Here is a 19702-nt window from a genome sequence, read left to right on the forward strand (position 1 = left end):
GCCACCCTTTCTTCTCTCTCATTGCTTCCACACAAAGCAAACCGCAGAAAGAAACCAGAAAACAAAACAATGCGGCTTACCATTCCACCGATGTTTTAAAACAGAACAGTGTTTTTATCCGACTATGGTACGAGTATATATAGGAGTATACGGAATAAATGTGATAATTTTGGAGGTGGTAGTATAAAAGTTTTTCATTCCACGGATTTAGGTTTAAATAGGTTAGGTTAAATGGCTGATCAGAGATCGCGCGTGAACGACTATATGTAGTCCTTTGTGGGGCCATAGAAAGCCGCCAGCCGTGGGATATATGAAGGTAAGGATATTTTAGATTTGGTTTTGAAAGGGTGATCCTAAAAATTAAGTAAAATGTTGGTGTATTCATTTCTCTATAATCCTTCTTAATCTTCTTAATCTCTCACAAACTGCATTTGAATTTAAAATTTGGAGACTATTAAAATTCCTGGAAAATATTGTTTGAAAAAAAGCTTTGATTAATTCGCATTTTCCCCTCTCTCCATCTTTTGCCATTTTGCTCTGTTGTCATCTAAAGGCAAAAAAAAACTTAACAAGTTGAATATGAATCAAGAAAGTAAGTGAGCACCTCATAGTAGTTTGTTCGATTCGCTACTCTTCACCGTTTGCAAACCAAAGGCAGCATATCATTGAATGTTGGCCAACCACTATGATCACTAATTAAGTAATCTTGGAATGAAACTTGCATTTAAAAGGAATTCAATTGGTAGCAGAGCAAATGAACGCTGTACTTTTGTTAAATTTGTATCATCACACAAATATTACATAACAAATTTGATAATTTCACTGCTTCATAGATGTATTGTTTATAGCATAAGAGGATATAAAAAGATCTTTATTCTGATATTGATTGGTGAGTTTGAATGGCAGTTATATACTATAGTGATTCAATATAAGCAGCTTTTTGAAGAAAACGGACGTGAGCGAAATTGCAGACCGATATCTCACTTATATACAATCAGACTAATATCTCCTGTCTACGACTAAATCAACTCAGCTCATCATGCTGATTATTTATGGAGTGACATGGGTTTACGGGTTTCAAAAAAACGATCTTTTCTATTGTCTTATTAAATTCCAAAACAGCTCTAGAATATTGTCCTCAAATTTCAAGTTGATGAAGGTTTTTTTCGATTACAACTATTTGAAAAAAATTGTCGCGAAATTTTCACTGAAAATTTTATTTTTTTGTAAACATTTCTGCCAAAAATCCATTTTCAGTATTTTTTTCCTCCGTACAAGTTCTTAGTAAAGGTTTTAACCATAACACGAAATTTTTAACCTTAGACGATCCTGTAAGGAGTTATTCTGCCAAGGGGGGTCACCGGAAGTGGTATCGAAATGGCCGAGCTTCAAATATTTTTTCAAAAAATTTCAGAATATTTTTGTTAATAGTGTATGTTTGCAACAATGAAAAATTCTAATAAAATATTTAATTTTTTATACGAGGAAAAAATTGTGGAAAAATGCTGCTTTTTACCCGCGGAAACTCATGTAACCCCTTATGTACATTATACAAATGCATATATGATATACTTTATAGGGTTTCCTTTGGATTGCACAAAAGTCATAGCAACCTGAATATAAACTGCTGAAGGTATAAAAATAGGGTAAACTTCACAGCTAATATTTTTCCTAAAGGCTATTTACGAGTAAATTTAACGCAATCAAAAAACACTTTAATATTCGCCTAACTCGATGTGCTTATTTGCTCATTCATACGTGTCTGCGTGTGTGTGTGTGAGCAATTTGCTCTGTCATTTGCCAAGAATGTATTCGTTTACTTGTATTTAAATACGCACAAACACATACAAATAACTGTGCTTGAGTTCATATAAACGTTTATGCCGTTGATGGCACCATTAGTGCACGACCACCAACACCACCACTAACTGCTCCATCGCGCCAACACTTTGTGCAGCACTCAGCGGCTCATTGTTACCCGGTTGCTCGGTTGCTTGCGGTAATGGCACTGACAATAGTTGTTGCCGCTGACGACACCGCCATCCCCACCACCACTCCCATCATCGATCGCCGCATGCAATCATAACCGAAGCAGCGATTGAAGAGGCGCGCATTTGATGGGTTGGCGAAGCAGACGGTGAGATGTTGGGATGGGAGACTATCGCCACTAAGGCTAGATTTAGCAAGCGTGCATGTATGTGTAAACATATGTTTGGCTGTGTTGGAGTGCGCGTGCAAAAAACTTACAACGCACACACACACATTGGAGCAAAGCAATTTATTCTCACGCATATTCGTTGTAGACGCATCTTTTTCCGCGTCTCTTCTGGCTTTGCTTTAGTTGCTTTGTTTGCTTGTATTCACAACTAAAAATGCGTAGTCACAATAAGTTTTTGCCTTTCTGCCTTCATTTACCGTTAAACGTTCGATAGAAATCGAATTGATTTCTCGGTGAATGCTGAATTGGTTGGAACGAGAGTTAAGTGAATGCGTTCGCACGCTGCAGCGACCTTTTACAAATTGCTGGCTTTTAGGCTTTCAGCCATTAATTTTTTGCGTTCCTTGCCATTAATATTACTGTTATCTGAAATGATGATTTTCTCCACAAATATGTACAGCTGGCTTATCGGAGTGAGTAACTAATTTTCTACACTGCCAATATGTCATTTCATTACTTAGGTGGCGTTCATTCACTATAAATGGCAGGATATCACGCAGATAAATGCGTGGCAATATGTTGGCGCCAATGAAAAGCAATTCAAGTAATGTGAAAATTTCAAACGTAATCGCTTACAATTTGAAATTAGCCCGAGGGTTGTGTGTGATTATTCGTAAGGATTGACTTCTGAAATACAATCGCATGGGTTAGTTGTTTATATATACATATGAAGGCACAATATGTAAAGCTAAGCATTGGCTTTATGGAAGACGCAACTCAGAAAATTCTAAAACGAAAGTTTTCTCTTCAAATTTTTACCAAAAGAGGGATATGTTTTTAAACAAAAGTTAGGCAAATTACTTATCATTTATATATCACAGTTCACTCAAAGATTAAAGTACACTATTTAAATAGGCAACTTGTAAATACTCAACCACAGAAAACAGGAAAAGTTATAATGACGGTCTATTGTGAGCCAATCGCGTTTGGCTTTTTTTCAAACTTATAATGCATTGTGACAAAAAGATACACGGAAATTGTAAATAAAACTCAAAATATTAATTACTGATCAATCTTTTTTTGTCGCCTTTAAAATAATCCCCACCAGATGTATTTCACTAAAGCCAACGATTTTTCCAGTCCGCTAAACACTTTTCCTAAGCACTTATTGGGATAGCCTTCATCGCCTCCAGCGAATTTTCTTTTATCGCTTCGATCGACTGAAAACGGGTTCCACGAAACGGAAGTTTCACTTCGGGAAATAAGAAATAAACACACAGAGCCAAATCTGGTGAATACGGTGGCATTCATTGGCTTTTAGCTGTATCGGTCACAGTTGTCGCTCGAAGCGCTGGAGCATTATCACCGTGTAAAATCCATGAATTGTTCTTCCATAATTTCGGCCGATTTTGATGGATGTTCTCACACAAGCGCCTTAATACGAGCAAATTGAACTCTTTATTGACTGGCTGGCAATCCGGAACAAATTCATGATGCACCAAAACGAGAATATCAAAAAAAAAAACATTGAACATCACCTTGATTTTTGAGTGGCTTTGGCGTAGTGTTTTGGTTTCGACTTGTTTGTTTCCCTCCATTCTGATGATTGTTGACTAGTTTGCATGTGAAACTCATAAGCCCATACCTCATCGGCAGTTATAATACTCTCCATGAATGTGAGATCATAATTCGCACGATCGATTTTTGAAAAAAAGTTCAGCTTTATCGTGGCGCGTCAAACAAGAACGCGTTTTATACCCAAAATATTCAACAAACTCATTCCAATGGACTCGCGAGGGATGTCGAACTCTCTTGCCATCTCTCTAACACTTGACTGGCGATTTTCGAACACCATATCCTTAATTTTTTTATATTTTCATCACTTTAAGAGACCGAAGATTGTCCAGAATGACCGTTTTTTCAACGATCTCTTACTGTCTTTGAAGACTTTGTACCAATCGTAGGCTTGTGTTTTTGATAAAACTGATTCGTCGCAATGATTCCGCTCATGAAATTTAGTTAGAAATATAAAATTTGAAACAAATTCTTGTTTCGATATTTTTATCCATTTTAACTGAGCCCAATTAATTTTTATACTCTCGCAACAAAGTTGCTAAAGAGAGTATTATAGTTTTGTTCACATAACGGTTGTTTGTAAGTCCTAAAACTAAAAGAGTCAGATATAGGGTTATATATACCAAAGTGATCAGGGTGACGAGTAGAGTTGAAATCCGGATGTCTGTCTGTCCGTCCGTCCGTCCGTCTGTCCGTCCGTCCGTCCGTCCGTCCGTGCAAGCTGTAACTTGAGTAAAAATTGAGATATCATGATGAAACTTGGTACACGTATTTCTTGGCCCCATAAGAAGGTTAAGTTCGAAAATGGACAAAATCGGCCCACTGCCACGCCCACAAAATGGCGGAAACCGAAAACCTATAAAGTGTCATAACTAAGCCATAAATAAAGATATCAAAGTGAAATTTGGCACAAAGGATCGCATTAGGGAGGGGCATATTTGGACGTAATTTTTTTGGAAAAGTGGGCGTGGCCCCGCCCCCTACTAAGTTTTTTGTACATATCTCGGAAACTACCATAGCTATGTCAACCATACAACGTAATTTTTTTGGAAAAGTGGGCGTGGCCCCGCCCCCTACTAAGTTTTTTGTACATATCTCGGAAACTACCATAGCTATGTCAACCAAACTCTATAGAGTCATTTCCTTCAGACATTTCCATATACAGTTCAAAAATGGAAGAAATCGGATAATAACCACGCCCACCTCCCATACAAAGGTTATGTTGAAAATCACTAAAAGTGCGTTAACCGACTAACAAAAAACGTCAGAAACACAAAAGCTGCACCCAGGCTTTTTTTAAATTTGAAAATGGGCGAGGCGTCGCCCACTTATGGACCAAAAACCATATCTCAGGAACTACTCCACCGATTTCAATGAAATTCGGTATATAATAACGGGTGATTTTTTTGAGGTTAGGATTTTCATGCATTAGTATTTGACAGATCACGTGGGATTTCAGACATGGTGTCAAAGAGAAAGATGCTCAGTATGCTTTGACATTTCATCATGAATAGACTTACTAACGAGCAACGCTTGCAAATCATTGAATTTTATTACCAAAATCAGTGTTCGGTTCGAAATGTGTTTCGCGCGCGTGTTTTGTTCAGCGATGAGGCTCATTTCTGGTTGAATGGCTACGTAAATAAGCAAAATTGCCGCATTTGGGGTGAAGAGCAACCAGAAGCCGTTCAAGAACTGCCCATGCATCCCGAAAAATTCACTGTTTGGTGTGGTTTGTACGCTGGTGGAATCATTGGACCGTATTTTTTCAAAGATGCTGTTGGACGCAACGTTACGGTGAATGGCGATCGCTATCGTTCGATGCTAACAAACTTTTTGTTGCCAAAAATGGAAGAACTGAACTTGGTTGACATGTGGTTTCAACAAGATGGCGCTACATGCCACACAGCTCGCGATTCTATGGCCATTTTGAGGGAAAACTTCGGACAACAATTCATCTCAAGAAATGGACCCGTAAGTTGGCCACCAAGATCATGCGATTTAACGCCTTTAGACTATTTTTTGTGGGGCTACGTCAAGTCTAAAGTCTACAGAAATAAGCCAGCAACTATTCCAGCTTTGGAAGACAACATTTCCGAAGAAATTCGGGCTATTCCGGCCGAAATGCTCGAAAAAGTTGCCCAAAATTGGACTTTCCGAATGGACCACCTAAGACGCAGCCGCGGTCAACATTTAAATGAAATTATCTTCAAAAAGTAAATGTCATGAACCAATCTAACGTTTCAAATAAAGAACCGATGAGATTTTGCAAATTTTATGCGTTTTTTTTTTTTAAAAAGTTATCAAGCTCTTAAAAAATCACCCTTTATTTTCTTAACACCCTGGTGACATGTACGAAATATGGGTGAAATCGGTTTACAACCACGCCTTCTTCCAATATAACGCTATTTTGAATTCCATCTGATGCCTTCTCTGTATAATATATACATTAGGAACCAATGATGATAGCGGAATAAAACTTTATAAAACTGTATTTGAGCTGAGGTATCCCTTGTGGAAAAATTGTCGTGATCGGACTATAACTTTTCAAGGTCCCTGATATCGAACACGAAGAACTCAGTGCCCAACCTAACCTAACCTAATTTTTCACCGAAATTGTCGGTAAATCTCTCAGAATTTATTTCTAATTAATTTTACAGCAAAATAAAAAAATATGTAAATGACGGATAATGAAATCTCGATTATCACTTTATCATGCGAGAGTATAAAATGTTCGGTGACACCCGAACTTACCCCTTCCTTACTTGTTTTTAATATCGTTTACCCAGAGAGTTTAGTTACAATTTCCCGTTGCATTTTTGTCCCAATTAAATCCAATACATTTCTTCATAATGGGAACCATTTTTCCAGTCTTGGTGATCATATATTGCGCCGCTGTTTCACAGCAAGTTCCTGCTATTCCTTTACGCCTAGAAACACTTGTTTGCGTACCAGTGTTCCCTAAGTCATTTGTTTAATTCCAATTTTTACTAAGATGCAGAAGACTTTTGAATTACTTAAATCGAACTAACTATACATATTTCTCACATGAAAAAGTTTTATGTGCTTTCTTTGGTACTATGTATAAGAAGATTGATATTGTATGAGAGCGGAATAGCACCACTATGAGCCTACAAAATTATATTGCAGCTTAACAAATTGGGTTACAAAAAAATTTGTGTGAAAAAGGGTGAAGTCGGTTGATGACCCTACCCATTCTCAATATAACGGCTATGCTGAAAACTACTAAAGTACGAAAACTCACTAAATAAATATCTCAAAATCATTAGCAAAATTATTTAATGTTGGATTTTAAATAGTTTTACGCCAAAGCTTTGTAAAATCTGTCCACGAATCACACCAGCTTCCATGTTCTACATATAAGAATTTCACTTTAGTAGACTTTATACAGAATATAGCGGTCAATGTGTGTGTTATCTTCATAAAATGATTATGAAATGAGACCTGTTACCAGTATACTTGAGCAATGTCAAACGTTAATCCAGTCCAGAGCTTGCATTAGCCTCAATTAACCCGATATATTAATTTTCTACTATCCAGCTCATACCCGAACATAGCACTTCCATACTTGTTCTTACCACGTTTTACTGCAATATAGAATTTGTACAGAGTTGCCACAATTTGAAAAGTATTTCTTCAGTTACAAGTCAAGGTAGGCCAAATATTCAAGCTTCCTGCTGTCAATTATAATCAATCAGCTTGAAGCACTTTTTTCTGGATTGTAGTATTGTCAGCAGGTATTGCTCATTTAGTAGTTCCACATTAACTCAAGTAGATAATTATCGTTATTCTGGCAAATATTGTATATAGTAAAGACACAACTATTTCTAAATTTGCGATGATAATGAGCTGAATATTTCTCAATGTCTTCATCCTAGTTGTTGCATATTCAAGCATTCACAGGATCTACGTTTGTAAACAATGAAGAAGTTCTAAAATTTAATGGCTTTAAGTTGAATGCTAAATGTTTTTTATTGTAAGTGCTTATTTATATTACAGTTACTTTCACTGATATCTTTATCAATATTTTTAAGTATTGCCACCTCTTGGCTAGATGAGAACTTAAATGGAAGTAAAAAGAGATACTTTCAATGAATATTAACATATTTTTTTCACTAAACCAGTTTTATTATTTCCCTATAAATTCTCGTTCTTTGCATTTATGCAGTTTCTCTTGTTATCACTTCACATTTCCTTTCAGGACTTTACTTTATAATTTACCCACTTTGGAAAGCACAACGTTTCAATAGACCGCTCAGTAGTAATTATGACATAATACCGCTTAATAACTATGCTTGATTTTCTCATGCCTTGCAAAGCAATCAAAGTTTGGACAAAGCTTTTCAGCACAAATGACTGGAATTATAGCGCCACAGGAGCTTTATTATCTAGCAACTAAATTGCACAATAAAAGGTCAAGGCATTTAGGTCTGCCGTAGCCAGTAACCTTCATTCGGATATTAAATTACCATTTTCTGTGCTGATACATGTGTGCGTATGTGATGTGGATGTGCTACAAACACATATGTATTTATATGGTTTGCACATATTTGAGTGTGTGAATCACACAAAGTGCTTTTGCTGCAGCCAAATCATGTCGGCATTAGTATTTATGCAAAAACATTGTCAGTTTTGATTGGAAATAATAGAGAAATATAATCACACACACATACGCTTATTCACATTCATTGGCAGACTACATTACTTTACAATGTACAAATGTATACCTAAATATAGTGGTATTTATGTGCTGCTTGTGGCAGCCTTTTGTTGGCTCAACTTAATGGACAAATTCATTTTGTTGTGCAAATAAATGCATTTGACTAGAAAATTTGAAACGTGACTTAAGCTCACTTAAGCTACCTAGTGTTCTAATGCTCACAGGATTTTACGGGCTCTAAGGCTAGCCGCAAGTTTGTATCTACTGTTATGTATACAGGTTATTTTAAATAATTTTAGTCCATGCGTTGGTGTGCCTTCCACAATTACATTTACATTCGTTTGTTTACCAGCTCTCCGCCCGGACTTATCCAACAAAAGCCCAATATCAATTTGATGTTTCCAATCTGGTTACACACATACCATATAAACATACACAGATATATCTACATATACATATTTAGTTAACCTATCGCACTCAGTAATTTTCTATCAATTTGTTCGCGCAGCCCTTTTATGCTCCATGTTGGTTAAATAAATATATTACTCAGCATGTGTAAGTGCTTACTTTTCATATTTATCAACGCAAAGGATAATCTAGCTGGATCGCTCACATGCACGCGCTTTTGTTTATATCCTTAATTGGAGCTTGTTTATGATTAATTTTGCAATTAATAGTTAGTCATTTCACGCAATTATCTTCATAGGAATGAGATCGCGATTAATTGGTATAGGAAAAACAAATCAAAATCGGTCGTATGATAAATCGAAAAGAAATAATACTAAAAGTTGAAAGTACACATCTCACCGCCTATCCGCTTCCTCCAAGTGGGGTGGCAAACGTAGTATCAAGTCGATATTCATACAAGGAGCCTTCCAAAGTAACAAAGAACGTTATGAATCTAGCGCCACCTGGTGGCGCCATCTATATGTCAAATGGTGTGATAAAATCTGTTATCTTTATCGATTGTCCAGTGAGAATTTCATAATATTTCATTGATCGGAAGTAAAGGTATTACGTTTTAAGTGTCAGTATGTTTGTGTTATCGGTGCGAAAATGAGCTTCGAACAAAGCGCCAACATTAAATTTTATTTCAAAATTGGTAAAACTTTTACCGAAACGTTTCAATTGATGAGACAAGTTTATGGTGATGATTTCCTATCCCGGGGCAGAGTGCACGAGTGGTTTCAATGTTTTCAAATTGGTCGTGAGGACATAAATGACGATCAACATGTGAGCCAATTAAAATCCGTGACCATCGGAAATTCCATCGAAACTGTGCGTGAATTCATCAAAACTCAGCCAAAATCATCATCGAAATTCATGGAAATGGAATTGAACATCTCCAAAACATCGATTTATCGCATTTTGACCGAACATTTGGGCTTACGAAAGATGTGTGGACGGTTTGTTCCGTACAAATTGACTGACGACCAAAAATTGCTCAAAAATTGTCTCATCGATCGACGCTTGTGATATCTTTGGTCTGATGGTAGCAAATGCGACTCTTTAAATAGCGAAGATAATACAAGTATTGTGTTTTAGCCTTACCACACTTTGCGTCCATTCTTAACTTCTTTCGTTTCTCTAAGGCAAATGATCCGACCACTAGTATCCAATTTTTTCTGATATTCTGTATATACAAGATCTACCAACAACAACGACTTAATGTTGAAATGAAACAAAACACTCAAACTTGGTCAAAATGAGTTTTTTGTTTTTGTTATGTAGATTATTTTGTGCCGTTTGCAATTTCAATAAAATGTCGGTTAAATAGTCACCACGGCTCCGGTTATATGTATGACTCCACTCATTTACGCCAATTTTTGATGTTCCGGTTTAGCATTTCCGCTGTAATTCGAGCTCCTCGTGCTTTGCTGGTTGATTGACGTAAGTCTTCATGATTGATATAGGGGCCTAAAATTACATGATCTTGGTGGCCAACTTGAAATTAAAAAAAACGCTAAATTGTGCACGCACTGTGTCCATACTTTCTTCGTATTGTGGGAAATAAATGTCATACGAGACAATTTCATAAAATTCCTGGAAAAAAAGTCAGTCAACATCTTTTTAAAACGCTCGCTATTAATGGTAACCGCATTTCCTAGCCCATTTCGAAACAATACCATACCACAATACACAGAAACCTTCCAGTTCTTGGAACGTTCTTGTGTTTCCTGAACCGTACAAGGATTTGACTCACCCCAATAGCGATGATTTTGATTGTTGGCACAGCTATTAGGCCAGAAATGGGGCCTAAGATGACCGTTTTTTCATCCATTTTTTCGAGAATTTGAAATTGATCTTGGACAATTCCCAAGCTCTGTAGCAAAGTGAGTGAAACGTGACATGATGAAATGGCAAACCTTACTGAACACACTGACAAAATTTTACACAATTTCGTAAACAGACACCGTCATCACGCTGCTCCATACTATGACCTACCTGAACAAAATTTTGTGTAAAATTTATTTTTTTAAGACGCTGCAATTTTGTAAATTCTTTTCTTTATACTCTCGCAACAAAGTTGCTAAAGAGAGTATTATAGTTTTGTTCACATAACGGTTGTTTGTAAGTCCTAAAACTAAAAGAGGGTGACGAGTAGAGTTGAAATCCGGATGCCTGTCTGTCCGTCCGTCCGTCTGTCCGTCCGTCCGTCCGTGCAAGCTGTAACTTGAGTAAAAATTGAGATATCATGATGAAACTTGGTACACGCATTTCTTGGCTCCATAAGAAGGTTAAGTTCGAAGATGGGCAAAATCGGCCCACTGCCACGCCCACAAAATGGCGGAAACCGAAAACTTATAAAATGTCATAACTAAGCCATAAATAAAGATATTAAAGTAAAATTTAGCACAAAGGATCGCATTAGGGAGGAGCATATTTGGACGTAATTTTTTTGGAAAAGTGGGCGTGTCCCCGCCCCCTACTAAGTTTTTTGTACATATCTCGGAAACTACTATAGCTATGTCAACCAAACTCTTCAAATTTGTTTCCTTCAGGCATTTCCATATACAGTTCAAAAATAGAAGAAATCGGATAATAACCACGCCCACCTCCCATACAAAGGTTATGTTGAAAATCACTAAAAGTGCGTTAACCGACTAACAAAAAATGCCAGAAACACTAAATTTTACGGAAGAAATGGCAGAAGGAAGTTGCACCCAGACTTTTTTTAAAAATTGAAAATGGGCGTGGCGTCGCCCACTTATGGACCAAAAACTATATCTCAGGAACTACTCCACCGATTTCAATGAACTTCGGTATATAATACTTTCTTAACACCCTGATGACATGTACGAAATATGGGTGAAATCGGTTCACAACCACGCCTTATTCCAATATAACGCCATTTTGAATTCCATCTGATGCCTTCTCTGTATAATAAAGGGTGATTTTTTAAGAGCTTGATAACTTTAAAAAAAAAAAAAACGCATAAAATTTGCAAAATCTCATCGGTTCTTTATTTGAAACGTTAGATTGGTTCATGACATTTACTTTTTGAAGATAATTTCATTTAAATGTTGACCGCGGCTGCGTCTTAGGTGGTCCATTCGGAAAGTCCAATTTTGGGCAACTTTTTCGAGCATTTCGGCCGGAATAGCCCGAATTTCTTCGGAAATGTTGTCTTCCAAAGCTGGAATAGTTGCTGGCTTATTTCTGTAGACTTTAGACTTGACGTAGCCCCACAAAAAATAGTCTAAAGGCGTTAAATCGCATGATCTTGGTGGCCAACTTACGGGTCCATTTCTTGAGATGAATTGTTGTCCGAAGTTTTCCCTCAAAATGGCCATAGAATCGCGAGCTGTGTGGCATGTAGCGCCATCTTGTTGAAACCACATGTCAACCAAGTTCAGTTCTTCCATTTTTGGCAACAAAAAGTTTGTTAGCATCGAACGATAGCGATCGCCATTCACCGTAACGTTGCGTCCAACAGCATCTTTGAAAAAATACGGTCCAATGATTCCACCAGCGTACAAACCACACCAAACAGTGCATTTTTCGGGATGCATGGGCAGTTCTTGAACGGCTTCTGGTTGCTCTTCACCCCAAATGCGGCAATTTTGCTTATTTACGTAGCCATTCAACCAGAAATGAGCCTCATCGCTGAACAAAATTTGTCGATAAAACACATTTCGAACCGAACACTGATTTTGGTAATAAAATTCAATGATTTGCAAGCGTTGCTCGTTAGTAAGTCTATTCATGATGAAATGTCAAAGCATACTGAGCATCTTTCTCTTTGACACCATGTCTGAAATCCCACGTGATCTGTCAAATACTAATGCATGAAAATCCTAACCTCAAAAAAATCACCCGTTATATACATTAGGAAGCAATGATGATAGGTAAATGACGGATAATGAAATCTCGATTATCACTTTATCATGCGAGAGTATAAAATGTTCGGTTACACCCGAACTTATCCCTTCCTTACTTGTTTTATTTTTCTTTCTTCTTTTTCTGAACAAAAATTATGAAAAACTTCATGAAATCTGAAAGTTTTAACTTCAACACTTTCGACACATGTGTTGCCCTTAGCATTTCTCGGTTTCTCTATCATTCGGTTAAAAAAAGATTATGGTTATAAAGTAAATTTGTGAAGAAGCAACCATAGATGATGTACGAATTGATGTATCGTTCTGTTGAAGCCAGTTCTGCACTCAGAGATGATTTAATTTGATCAATAAAATCTAATATTGGCGACAGATTTGTTTGTAGCGCTCACCATAGTTGGTAATGATGGTTCAATCCTTAGTTTAAAATAAATATTTTCCAGTAATGTTTTTGTTTCGCAAAACACGTTAGTTTTCAATTTCGAACACTGGATATTCTTTACAAATTTCCCAATATGGAAATATGCCAGCTATGTGGTTAGTTATCTCTTTAAGATATTCGATAGTTCGAAATACAAACACCCTGTGTATGTACTGTGTATTCTGTACTTATTCTTATCTATTTCTCCACATTTTTACATTCAAATATTAACTTAAGGCTCGGATGGTCTTTGGCTCGAAATTAAATTTGGTGAAAACACAAGAAATTGATTAATAATTTTTTTAATTATTTAAAATTTAATTTTAAGTAATTATATTTTCATTAGATGTCATCAATAACGTGGCTAAAATTTCCGAGTTATATTTAATATGAATATTTACTATTTCCACAAAATTTAAACAATTTTTGTATCAATAAATAGTTTGTAATAAGTAATGTAAAAACAGTTCAATCAAACCACTGTGTTAATTTCAATATAAATAAAGCAACATTTTCCAATTAGCAGAAAACTAACTAATATCGAATTAAAATTCAATTGAGCATTTCTAAAAATGTAATAAATATTTACGAGCTCATCGCTTACAAATGCTTTGCAGGTAATAAATCATGAAATAAATTCGCAAAGTCGACAAAAAACTCGAAACTATTAATAGATATTTGTTCAAAAAAAGTAATATTCTCTCAGGCTCATATGCATTTTCGATGAAATTATAGTATGTGCTAACATGAATTCCAACAATGGCACTTGCAGTTGGGCCATGACACATACACATACATACTATACATGCATACAATGAAAAAAGTCAGTCGTGTCAACGCCACAAATGTTACACGACGCGCAGGAAGTGCAAACAGAATTCGAAACTAGATTTACATAGAAATTGCATATGAATTTTTTAGTCTGGCAAATAAAAGAGCCAACACCAGCGAAATCATTTAAATAAAAACCATGCAAATATATGGCACAACAACAAAGGAAATAAATGATAATTTATTGCCTGCAGATTGGAGCATACAAAGTGATTTTTGAATATTTTTCTCACTGAAAAACAACAACAGCAACGCAATAAATACTAGCACATAACACTTGGTACATAGAATTTATGTGAAATGCAAAAATGTTCAAAAAATTGCGAGAAGAAAGTAAAAAAATGCTTTGTTGGCATTGCTCAGCAGTTGCATCATGAATCCAATATATCTGCATTGCCGCTGATGGCAAAACGATGATTTCAGCGACATTAACTCTAAAAAGCCATAAATATTTATCAACTGCCATGGGACCAAAGCAGCGAAGGCTGAGCAAAGGATGTTGGGTTTGATGTGGAGCTGTGGAAAAATTTACATTCTATGCTGTTGGCTATGTGTGTGTGCATGTGGAAGAGTGTATGTGATGTGTGTATTCGAAAGAATATTGGAGAATGTTTGTGTGTTTTTATTGAAGCTCATATATTTGTATGTATTTATGTATGTATATGACGATTCTTGCGAGTTCTCAGCAAGAAATGGTTTGGAATATATGTAGTATTCTGCTTCATTTAAATACACCAACTGACAATAGCCTAAATACGCCAACATGTCAATGGCAGCGCGTAAAGCAATGCTGTGTTTAGAATTGCAATTCTCATTCAATTGTATATAAAATATTTATTTCTTCGCAAACATTTTTGATTTTTGTCTGCACTATTTCTGTGTGGAGTTGGAGGTGAAACGTAAAGTCCTTTGAATAGATGCATCGTCAGGTCGTAGTTAAATATATTTTTCAAAAGCGTCCGAGTGATATTCATTCATATCATTCATACTCGTATGATTTATATTTAAATTTAATACCCTTTACTCAAAGCTTCTGTAAACTACTAAGTAATATATTCTCAATATATCTAAGCCGCACACTCAGAACTCTAGCAACTCAACATCACTGATAAATGGAGTCAAACAACAATCGTTTACACAATTGACAAAAATAGCTGGACGTGAAGGAAAATTTCTTAAATTCGTAATCAGGACACCTCAAATACCCTACAGACCTCTTATACTAAGGCAGCGACAGGTAGTACATGAGAGATATACTACCAGATAAGAACTAAGTATCTACTCGTATGTGTTGGATGCATAAAAACTGCCTAAACAAGTTTACGAAACTTCTGGTAAGTTTCTGATGGAACAAAATTTCTCTGCTACTGTCCAAACGTGATTGTTTCTTGGTAATTGTTTCCTTCAGTCGGTCCAATTGTTGACAGCTCTTCACCGTGGGGATCAGCTCATAGCAATTTATTCACTGCCACTTGCACCAAACAAACAGCGAAACCTTTCGGTCCTTCAATCCTGGCTTGCCCACCATTTGCTTTCGTTCATCGACAATCGTTTTAGCTTGACGTTGTCATAAGTGATCCAATTTTCATCCCCAATCTTTGATGTTTTTTACGTACCACTACTTCAACTTTGAAGATATAGGCCATCAAAATCTTGTGAGAGAACTTGGCTTTTACGTTCAGTTTAAGATAAGTTCTCTATCAATTCCAGTTTCAGACTCTCTGATTATTGCAGTGTTTTCCAGGTCGAGAAGTGCAGCCTCCTTCAGAGAAGTGACCATCTATTCAGATAGCAGAGCCTTGAACTCATTAAGAGTGCGTTCAAGGCTGGTCAAAGAATGCCTAACCTCGCTATCAATAGCATCGAGTGTTTTTGTGGAAAAACTGATATGGGTGCCAGGCCACAGCTCAATCGCAGGAAAATGTAAAGTTGATCGGTGCTCCTGTATTCTCTTACGTTCTACTACTAAATAGCTGGGCTTCGCGGAAGCTTGGTCCGCGCTGGGCTACCATCGCTACATACCGATCGCAATTGATCTTTGCTCTTAGTAAGGCTAGCTTCTCCCTAGTTTCTGGCCTTTTAACGGGTTATTGCCTATTGGGGTCAACGCAGTAAGGCTGGGAATCCTATCAAACGCCATCTGCAGAAGCTGTATGGAAGAAGATGGTTTGGAAACAACTTAACACTTTCTTCCTGACTATACCGCGTTTGGGTGGCCAAGACTTAAGCACCTGGGGCCGCATACCTTCAGACATCCCACTGAACTCGCGGAAATGAAAATTAAACGCCTGTGCAATATGTACTGGTTACTAAAGGTTTCGCTAATTTATAGTTCGAACACAGAGTTCCTCTTTTCGTTGGCCTCACAAAGAACTACATATAACAGTCCACGTGCGATCTCTGATCAGCCATCTAACTTAGCCTCATATTGCCACCAAGTTAACCAAAACAGCTTTCATTACGATTATACTGAGAATCTTCTTTTTAGCTTGACTTCTGTCGTAATCACAATTCTGGTATGATATTTTCGAAAATAATTTAGAATACTGAAAATTAAATATTGAAGTTGTAGTTTATAAAAAATTCATTGAAGAATAATACCCCACCATATAGAGCTGGCATGAGCGGGTGGCCAAGACTGGTTGAAGTGTCGACACGTGCCAACTCATCGACCCAATATCAAAGTTCATCAGCGTCAGTGCATATGAATTGAAGTTATAAAGAAAATTGGCAGAAAATTAAAATCACAGGCAATAAAATGTATTCAGTGATACCTGACTGGGCCCGCTTCCCGCCCCAAAGCACATGCGTTCATGCAATATGCAGAGCAAAATGAAATGATTGAAAGACAATACAAGCACCGGTGCACCGGTGTGCTGTAATTTCAACATCAATATTGACTTTTTCACTTTGCAACACCACACGCAAGCACAAAGGTGCACGCAACTCAAACAGGCCGATGGTCATGCGGCATGCATTGATACACATATAAATGCATAATGACATACGTATATACAGTGAATATATATATATATATATATGCAGTTAAATATGGCAATCATTCAGTGAGTACACTCGGCAGTCCTCTGGCACGCCAATATAACTTATACGAGCGGACACCGAAGTACCCGGCCATTTAACAGACGGACGAAAGTAATTTGCTGAAATGAAAAAATACACAAAAAAATAAACGGGGAAACAGAAAAATGAAAAAGTAGATTAATGAAATGAGAATAAGAAACAAATGCGTGGCTGCAATAAAATACCCACGACAAATAAATCAGAAGAAACTCTGTTGAGAATGTCAAAAGAGCTTATAATGAAATAAAACCGAAACGAGAAACAGAAAAACAAGAAAATTAAGCAAGAAATTACATCAAAATCTCTCAAATAGAATGAGGAAAGGAGAAGAAAATATTTGAATGTAGCAGATGGGAAATTTTATAATGGAACTATTTACTAACTTGTTTATGTTTAATAAGAACACGTAGTTAGAAAGCTAATTGGCAATTATTTTTGCATTCTTCAATCTTGGAATATTATTTTTAATCTTCTTCTTTACTGGCATAAACACTGCTTACGCAGTTATAGCTGAGTTAAGAACAGCGCCTCAGTCGTTTCTTTTTTACGCCAAATCGAGATACCAAGTGCAGCCAAGCCCTTCTTTACCTGATCTTTTCAACAGAGTGGAGGTCTTCCTCTGCTTCCACCGGCCGGTATTGAATCGACAACTTTCAAAGCTGGAGTGTCATCACGTAAGACTGATGTTTCAACTGTCCTTATGAGATCCCTATGATCTTCTCGTAGAGATTAACATTTTCACAAATCTTGGTTATAAGATGTGTTACGGTAAAGTTGTCTCAGTTGCGTTAAACTTTTAGGTCTCTCTTTTTTTTTTGCCCGAGATAACTACATGTGAAAGCAAAAGCACGGCTCGTAAATTGTTACCGGAGAGCATGTTGAAACTTTGTTCAGAAAGTTATAAGTTCGTTCAGTCTTATCTCTACTATACGAGATGTGACAATTAAGTAATGAGACTGATTCCATAAAAACCGTATATTTGAAAATTATTCTACAACTCTGCCATCCCCTTCAAAGTAGTCCGCTTGGCCAGCTATACAGCGACTCCAGCGCGTTTTCCATGCTTCGTAACATTTCTGGAACGCTTCGACTGCGAGTACCCTCGTCACGACCGCCTGGGTGTCCGTAATCGACTCAAAATGGGTTCCTTTGACTACCGATTTTGTATTAGGGCGAATAAAGCGGCTGTTGCAATACGGCGATCCCTTTAGAGGCCAAATACTGGGATACGCTGAGGGCGGTATGGCATGGCGCGTTGTCGTGATGAAGGATCCAGTTACGGGCGATGTCTGGGCGTACCCTGTTAACTCGTTTTCACAATCTTTCAAGTACTTGGCAATAGTAAACTTGATTCACAGTTTTCCCCGCTGGAACGAATTCTTTGTGGACGATTCCACGGCTACCAAAAAAGGCAATAATCATCGTTTTCACCTTCGACTTGCTCATGCGAGCTTTTTTCGGGCAGCGGGCGCGCGGAGACAACCATCGTGAGCGTTGGCACGACTAAGAGCACTATCACCATGCACTCTTACAATTTTAGCGTACGTTTCCAAAGCTGTTTGGACCAAGCCGGAATTTTAAGGGCACAGGTTTACCACAAGCGCGGCAATAAAATCAGTCTCATAACTTAATTGTCGGCACTCTCTTAGGTTCTGCCAAAAGAATAATATTATTGTACGCCGTAATCAAAACAGTACCAATTTCATAAAATCAGGATTACTTTCAGAAATATACGTAAAATTGAAATGGGAGCTCAACGAACCAAGTTCAAATGCAATATCTTCGAAAAAAATAAAACAAAGTTTTCAACAAAAACAGGTAAAGGTTTCCTGTTGGTCTCTTGAATTGATAGCGGAAAGTTTAGTTTCAAATCGCAATTCAGGGTTCTGTTCTGAAGAAATCAGGCTAATATTGTTGAAAAAACATATACCAGTTTTAATGTAATATTTTAGTTATTCAGAATTCAAGTTATTTTTCCTTCAAGTAAAAAATATAATTTTTCGGACTTTTAAACATTTTTGATATGCCAATTCTATCTAAAATAGAACGAGTTTGGGTATATATATAGTACATGTACATATGTATAAAAGTACTTAAATATTTAAGATCCCGAACAAGCAATTAGTTACTTAAATATACTTATTTGAAAATTTTAACAAACTTCTGTTATTATACCCCATGAATGTATGTATGTTTGTATATGTGTACATATGTAGGCAATCAGTTGGAATGTTGTGGCACTCGAGTGTTTAATGCTGTGTTATTGAAAGTCCTTTGGGTGTTGTAATACAAATTGCCTTGCAATCTAATCAAGGTGAGTTTATGTAGTATGCAAACATAATAACGGGTGATTTTTTTGAGGTTAGGATTTTCATGCATTAGTATTTGACAGATCACGTGGGATTTCAGACATGGTGTCAAAGAGAAAGATGCTCAGTATGCTTTGACATTTCATCATGAATAGACTTACTAACGAGCAACGCTTGCAAATCATTGAATTTTATTACCAAAATCAGTGTTCGGTTCGAAATGTGTTTTATCGACAAATTTTGTTCAGCGATGAGGCTCATTTCTGGTTGAATGGCTACGTAAATAAGCAAAATTGCCGCATTTGGGGT

General features: G+C 36.8%; 2 protein-coding genes across 5 annotated transcripts in view; one reads left to right on the forward strand and one right to left on the reverse strand.

Moving 5' to 3' along the window:
- Window positions 1-19702, forward strand: part of LOC105224605 (5-hydroxytryptamine receptor 1) — a 184702-nt gene that overhangs the window by 141890 nt on the left and 23110 nt on the right. The window lies entirely within an intron of this gene.
- Window positions 11747-19702, reverse strand: part of LOC125776488 (uncharacterized) — a 33131-nt gene continuing 25175 nt past the window's right edge. Inside the window, exon 2 of the mRNA XM_049448658.1 lies at window positions 11747-11828. The gene's annotated coding sequence lies outside the window, so the exon portion shown is untranslated. The remainder of the gene's footprint in view (window positions 11829-19702) is intronic.

This window comes from Bactrocera dorsalis, chromosome 2 (genome assembly GCF_023373825.1).
Source record: "Bactrocera dorsalis isolate Fly_Bdor chromosome 2, ASM2337382v1, whole genome shotgun sequence".
In the NCBI taxonomy this organism is placed as follows: domain Eukaryota; kingdom Metazoa; phylum Arthropoda; class Insecta; order Diptera; family Tephritidae; genus Bactrocera; species Bactrocera dorsalis.